This window comes from Oreochromis aureus, linkage group 3 (genome assembly GCF_013358895.1).
Source record: "Oreochromis aureus strain Israel breed Guangdong linkage group 3, ZZ_aureus, whole genome shotgun sequence".
In the NCBI taxonomy this organism is placed as follows: Eukaryota; Metazoa; Chordata; class Actinopteri; order Cichliformes; family Cichlidae; genus Oreochromis; species Oreochromis aureus.
In genome coordinates this window covers 103,305,743-103,312,397 of record NC_052944.1, presented here as the reverse complement: position 1 = coordinate 103,312,397, position 6,655 = coordinate 103,305,743, and positions in this window count along the sequence as shown.

The following is a 6,655-nucleotide window of genomic DNA, read 5'->3' as shown; positions in this document are numbered from 1 at the left end:
GTAACTGTATTCCGTTACAGTTACGGTTTAAAAAGATGGTATTCAGAATACCGTTACTTTGTTGAAATAAATGGATTACACGGCGGTACTTTCCTGTTTCATATTGTCGCGGGTCAGGACTGTTTGGGTTTGTTTGACAGCTACGTTCTGTTGTTCCAGGCGGCAGCGTTACTGTTGCCATGGTTACAGGGTGACGCGCTCTCTCTCTGCGTGTTTCCTGGGTGAGAGAGCGCTTTTTTGTTGTTGTTGTTGTGCTAAGCTAAAAGGCAGAATGCTACAGGCATAGCCGTAAAGAATGTAGCATCATGGGCAGTGTAGTCCGTGCTGCAGCGAGAATGGACAACCATACCCGTTATGTGTCTGTGAGCGCGAGGAGGGAGAGAAAGGAAAAGTCCGAGCTGTCACGGAGCAAAAACGGGAGCTGGAAGCATGTAAATATAATAATAACCACAGCAGCCAAGAAGAGTGCCTGACGAGCCCAGTTGTAAGTAAGCTATTAAGAACTGTACACTGTGTTCGTGTTTTCCTCCGGAAAAAATAAGTTCCGTTGGAGCAGACTTTCAATACATTTTAAAAGTAACTTTCCCAACACTGCCCTATAGATTACATTAGATTAGATGAAAATGTATTTATCCCTCGGGTGGGTTCAAACTGAAATTCAGTTTCCAGTAGCACAGCACCGACAGAAGTTGCAGAATGTGAGCAGAAATATACCATATATAAATGCAGAGAATACAAAAGGGATAAATAGAATAAATAGGAATAAGAATACAAAGGAACGGCACATTTTAAGTACTGTGAGTCTATTACATCGTTGGATATTAACAAAAACTATTGCACAGTGAAAAGGCACTACAGCTACTTGTTCCCCCCTCCTCTGTCCCTGTTTCCCCTCCAGCGAGGAGTTAAACAGTCTGATGGCGTGTGGGACAAAGGACTTTTTAAGTCTGCTGGTCCTTGACTTTGGGAGAAGCAACCTGTCACTGAACAGACTCCTCTGGTTGTTTATGGCCGTGTGCAGAGGATGCAGAGGCTGCCCAGCATGGCCCATAATGTCCATATTGCACCTTAATTTGTTTTTATATAAGTGCGTGGAATGAGTCTTCAGTTGAATGTTTTTAATAAGCAAAAAATACTTAAATAAGTAAACGGCGAGTAGAATTTTTGTATTTTTTTTCTATTTTTTCTGATCCGAGAATTGATCCGATCCGTGACTTTAAAACCGTGATCCGATCCGAACCATGAGATTTTTGATCCGTTGCACCACTATTACTTTTTAAAAAGTCTATTAGAAATGAATTAATTATTGATTATTGATCAGCACTGACATCTCTAGTTAGAGAGCACACAGTTTGGATTTTTTGGTCCTCAGTGTTTGTTTTATGCATCTGACATCAAATCAGTACCAAATACAACATGTGGCTTTGGTGATGCCTGTAGAAAAAAAAAGTTCATTACTTCCAAAATGATTTTCATCTCAAGAAAAAAAATGTTATTAAAAAATCCCCCAAATATGTGAGAAATGAATTTATATAATTTAAACATAACATGAAAATGATTGATCAGTGAAACATGATGACCTTTCCTTCAAAGGTCTCATGCACAAAGCTTTTAATCATGTGGTAATATTATTTTGTATTTTTATGGCAGCTTTATGGCAGTCAATTGAATGCAAGGAATTGATTTTTCATGTGGACATGAGGGCCTCCTTCTTAGGCGAGAACATTATGTATGCTTTCATATTTTATCCAGTTATGAAAACAAATATATAATTTCTCATTTATTAACAAAATACTTTGAATTATTGCTTTTTCTTTATTAATATACATATATTTCACACAGATATTTGTACTTATGTAACAACACATGACAAATATTACTACATAAACAGTGAGTTATTATGCAGAGCAGAGCAGGTCTGAGCTGCCAGCTGTGCTGTATATGTCATGAGGACGCCCCCTGCTGTTTATTGATCAGTACAACAGTGTGTGAGAACAGCTCCACAAATACATGTGTTTCTGTCACGGTGTTCTAATGTTGTCAGTGTGAGCTTTATTCTGCTGCTCCTCTCATGGTGACTCAGTACAGTGGTTGTAGGACAATAACATGTCACTGACATGATCCAGAGACAGTCCAACATGTTGTCTTTCAGTGAGTACAGAGGATGTTGGAGACACTGAACTCAGACACAGTGTAGAAATATTCAATCTACCTTTGACTCTTCAGTGTTTCTGAGTCCAGTCCTGAAATCTGATCTTCTTCCATCTGATCGATGCCTCGGATTCTTCATGTGTGTTCATGCTGGAAATATTTCAGATGATTCAGGCCGAGTGGAAACCTTTGGATCCTTTCATGTTGGACTTTGTTCAAATTCTCTATATTCTGTTCTTCCGCATGAAATCCTGCTTGATGCACTTTTCTGTCAGTCCTCAATAAAATCTCTGCTTCATTCATTCACTTTGCTCAGAGTGTCTTCATTGGATCATCACCTGATTTTCTCTGTTTCTCTTTGTTCCTCAAACACTTTAAATTTATTGTTTGCACCAGAGAGACAGGAACATGCCTGTTAAACCATTTTAACATTTAACACAAGGAAGTAACTGTAACAACCAGTAGTAACGACAATATAATCATGTATTTATATTTAACTACACAACACGCTTTATTTGGATGTGTGTGACTCTCCTGGTCCTCCATATTCATCACTGACTAGTCACCTGAATAACTTTGATTGTTATTTGGTGTCAGCACTAAACACTCATCATGACAACAGCAGCATATGGTTGTGTTGTTTTCTTGGCTCTCCTGTAGTCTACAACCATCTCCTTTGTTTTGGCCGTGTTCAGAACCAGGTCTTTGTTTCCACACCATCTGATTAGAGTTGTCTGATATCCTTCCCACTATTGTAGTGTCATCAGCAAACTTCACTATGGTGTTAGAAGAGGAGTGGATGGGTTTGCAGTCGTGTGTGAATAGAGTGAAAAGAGCTGGACTGAGAACGCAGCCCTGCGGTACTCCTGTGTTAATGGTGATAGCAGATGATGTAAGGTAGCCCACCCTGACCTTCTGTGGCCTGTTTGTGAGGAAATCCAAGATCCATGAGCAAAGTGTGGTGGTTGGTTCCAGGTCATTTAGCTTGTTTACAAGTTTGTATGGCACAGTGGTGTTAAATGCAGGGCTGAAGTCTACAAATAGCATCCTAACATATGTATCTGGTCATTAAGTCTGACATCACTAGCTGTGTGTGGGCCTAAACTCTGCTGCAGGTCCATATATCAAACGATCACTGTGGCATTACTGAGAGTTAAAACACCGTCTAAAATCTTTCATCTTTAATAAAATGATCAGCGTTCTGCTCTTCCAGGTGTAACACCTGAGTTTAACATCCAGGCATCCATGAAAACGGAATTTATGACATTTAACGGAGTTAGAAGTTAGCAGGAAGTTAGCTCGCTAGCTTCCATCTAAATACAATATAGCATGTCCTGACTGCGGAGGTTTAGAAACAAATTAAAACGTACAGCTCTGCTATCACTTCCAACATAAATGAAGATAGAAATGATGTGCTACGTGACCGCTAGCGACACAGCTATGTTAGCATAATAAAAAAACAAGCTAACTTTTTTTCCACTCGATAAAAGTTAACGTGAATGTTCTCGGTGGTCAGGAACAAATGTAATCGCATGGCAGGATGCTGTTGACGGACCAAACTTCAGCCAGGAGAACAACTGAGATAATCCATCCCCAATACGAGGTTAGTTATTCCTATACTGCTGCATGGGCTGTGCTGTAGTTACATGTAAGGTTTTAAAAACTGAGCTTAAATAAATGATTAGCGGTAATAAAAGCAGAGGGCGGTCAACGGTGATCACTGACTGTTCTTAGGAGCTTTTTGAGATTAAATAGAAGAAAATACAAAGCATTAAACATGTTAACAACACAAAAGCCATATTTAACGCAGACTACTTTAGGCCCGGAAGTAGGATTGGTCACGTCATCACTTAATAATTGGATTGGGATACTCCAGATGAGTAAGGCTGGTGTGAAGTGTGACTGAGACTGCATCCTCTGTTGATCTGTTCCTGCAGTAAGCAAACTGTAGGCTGTCCAGGTCAGCAGGAATGTTGGCCTTGATGTGTGAAAGAACGAGTCTCTCAAACACTTCATGATCATTGGTGTCAGAGCGACCGGGTGACAGTCATTGAGACATTTTACTGACTGTCTTTTGGGCACAGGAATGATGGTAGTTGATGTGAGGCATGTTGGGACTGCAGCCTGCTGCAGAGACAGATTGAAGATGTTGGTGAACACTATGGGCTCAAAATGTGGTCATAAATATTTTGTACTTGTAAATCAGTTTTGTACTTGTAAATCAGGATTTGTATGTGTAAAAAAGATTTGTGTGTGTGTAAAAAAGATTTGTATGTGTAAAAAGGATTTGTGTGTGCGTAAAAAAGATTTGATTGTGGTGAGATCAAAATGTCTGGTGCTTGAGAGCATAAGTGAACGTTACAGTATATTCAAATAGTCAATTCTTTCTAAGGAAGATTCCTAACCAAGAAAAGTGAATTTGTAGATTCCATAATAAGAACAGATCAAATTATCCAAATACAAAGAAAAGGAGCTTTATTGCCATTTCCTTTATTGCCCCCTTTGTCATAGGATAGACTGGCAAGACCATATATGAAAGGACAGGAGGTAATCCCATCCCATCTTTCATACCAGCCCACTGTCTGACCATTGATGATACACTGTAAAATGTAATATTGTGTTTAATTAAAAATATTAAATAGGCTGAACTCAATTTTTATCAATTTGTTATTAGAACTCAATTTAAATAAGTTACCAGTACTTTTTATGCAAAAACGCTGATAAACTCCATTTATTTGAGTTGTCTTAACTTTGAAAAACTAAGTAAACTGGAAGTTTTGCTTCTCAGTGCGGAAGGATGAAAGATGTGTTTTGAAAATGTCACGTGACTACCGTCCCCCTCCCTCTCGGATCAGTCCGCATGTTCACGGTGCATTTTTTATGGAATATGTTGAGCAAACCTGGAGAAGCTTCAGCTCAAGATATTATTGTTGTCATTGCTGTGGATCTTTACCTGATACACTGACTTGGTGAGTAAATGTTTACTCTTATTCAAACTGATTTTGTGGCTTCTCTTAGTTTAGCACCAGGTTTAAAATCTTGCTGGCTAGTTAGTGTTAGCCTAGCGTTGCTGCTGCCGCTGGGCTCATGTTACTTAAAAATTAACACCACAGCCTTAAAAACCTTACATAAAACTATGTCGGTGAAATTTTCTGTTGATTGTTTGAAATAAATAAGTGAGATAAGAGCCCAGACAAAATTCTTTGGGAGGTGCAGCCGTTAGGGGTGTGGTAGGTGTGGGATGTGGGGGGTGGATAACAGAGCTCTCCGAAAACGTGGAAGCACTTTTGCAAATATGTGATATTTTGATAAATTAAGTAGATATTTGAGCATTACATAGCTACATTGTCGCCTGAAAATATCTTAAACGGTTATTTTGTGACCCAGAAAGGGTAGTCTGGTGAAAAGGAGGATCGCATTTGTCGGCCACAGTTGTCGGAGCCTGTGCGTACTTGTAAGCGCGGCAGTGGCGGAGGAGCGCCGCTGAAAAACTTATTACTTTTTCTGGGTCACAAAATAAACTTTTAAGATATTTTCAGGCGAGAATGTAGCTGTGTAAATTTCAAATATCTGCTCGATTTATCAAGACATCACATATTTGCAAAAATGTCCGACGTTTTCGAGACGCTATTTTTTTTTTTTCATGCTTTGTGGCAGCTTTAGAACATCTGTGGCATCTATTAATGTCAAATCTAGCCTTTATTTAACAACATAAGCGAACTCTATGTTACAATGATTGCACAGCCATTAAGGATCAAATCAGTTTCTGAAAAATGTTCTGTTTTTTTCTCCCTCTGCTTGCTTCTTACTGTCTTTGAGGCTCGGACCAGCACTCCTGCTGTTGGACAGAAAGACATCAACTCAGTGGTAAGTGTTTTGGTTTTCCAATATATTAGCAACTGTCAGTGACATTTATATTAATCAGGCTGAACTTTAATCATACTTTAGATCAGCCTTTTTTACTTATTGTTTTATTTGTGCTTTGGTTTGGGGAAGTTGTTTCTTTACTGATCTTTTCCTGTCTTCTGTTATTAGACTTGAGATATGACTGCACTATGCTGTTGCTGTGACTCCAGTTAATTCTACAAGACATGCTGTGTAAGTAAACAAACAACAACAGTTTGGTCTGCATTTCTTGAGAGATCACATCCCCCAAACTTAGTTTAGAGGGTCTACACTGTATATAGTGAAGTCTGCAAGTTTTCTAACAGCAAAATTTGTTTTGTGCCCAAATCATTTTGCAGATCATTAGAATGAAAGTTATTGGCCATGTTTGCATAGCCCTTTTTAAAATGATGCTTTCATGACATTATTGTGTGTTGCGTGGTGGTCACGGCTATCCAGACTGACAATTGGGACATTGAATGTCACCTCTCTGGTGGGGTGGGAGCCTGAGATCGTCTAAATTGGAGTCTGTTTTATACCAAATGCAGAAAAAAATGTTTTAAGAAAGCAATTAAGTTCATGTTCCAAAAATATGATTGTTTGCTTGCAGGACAACAGG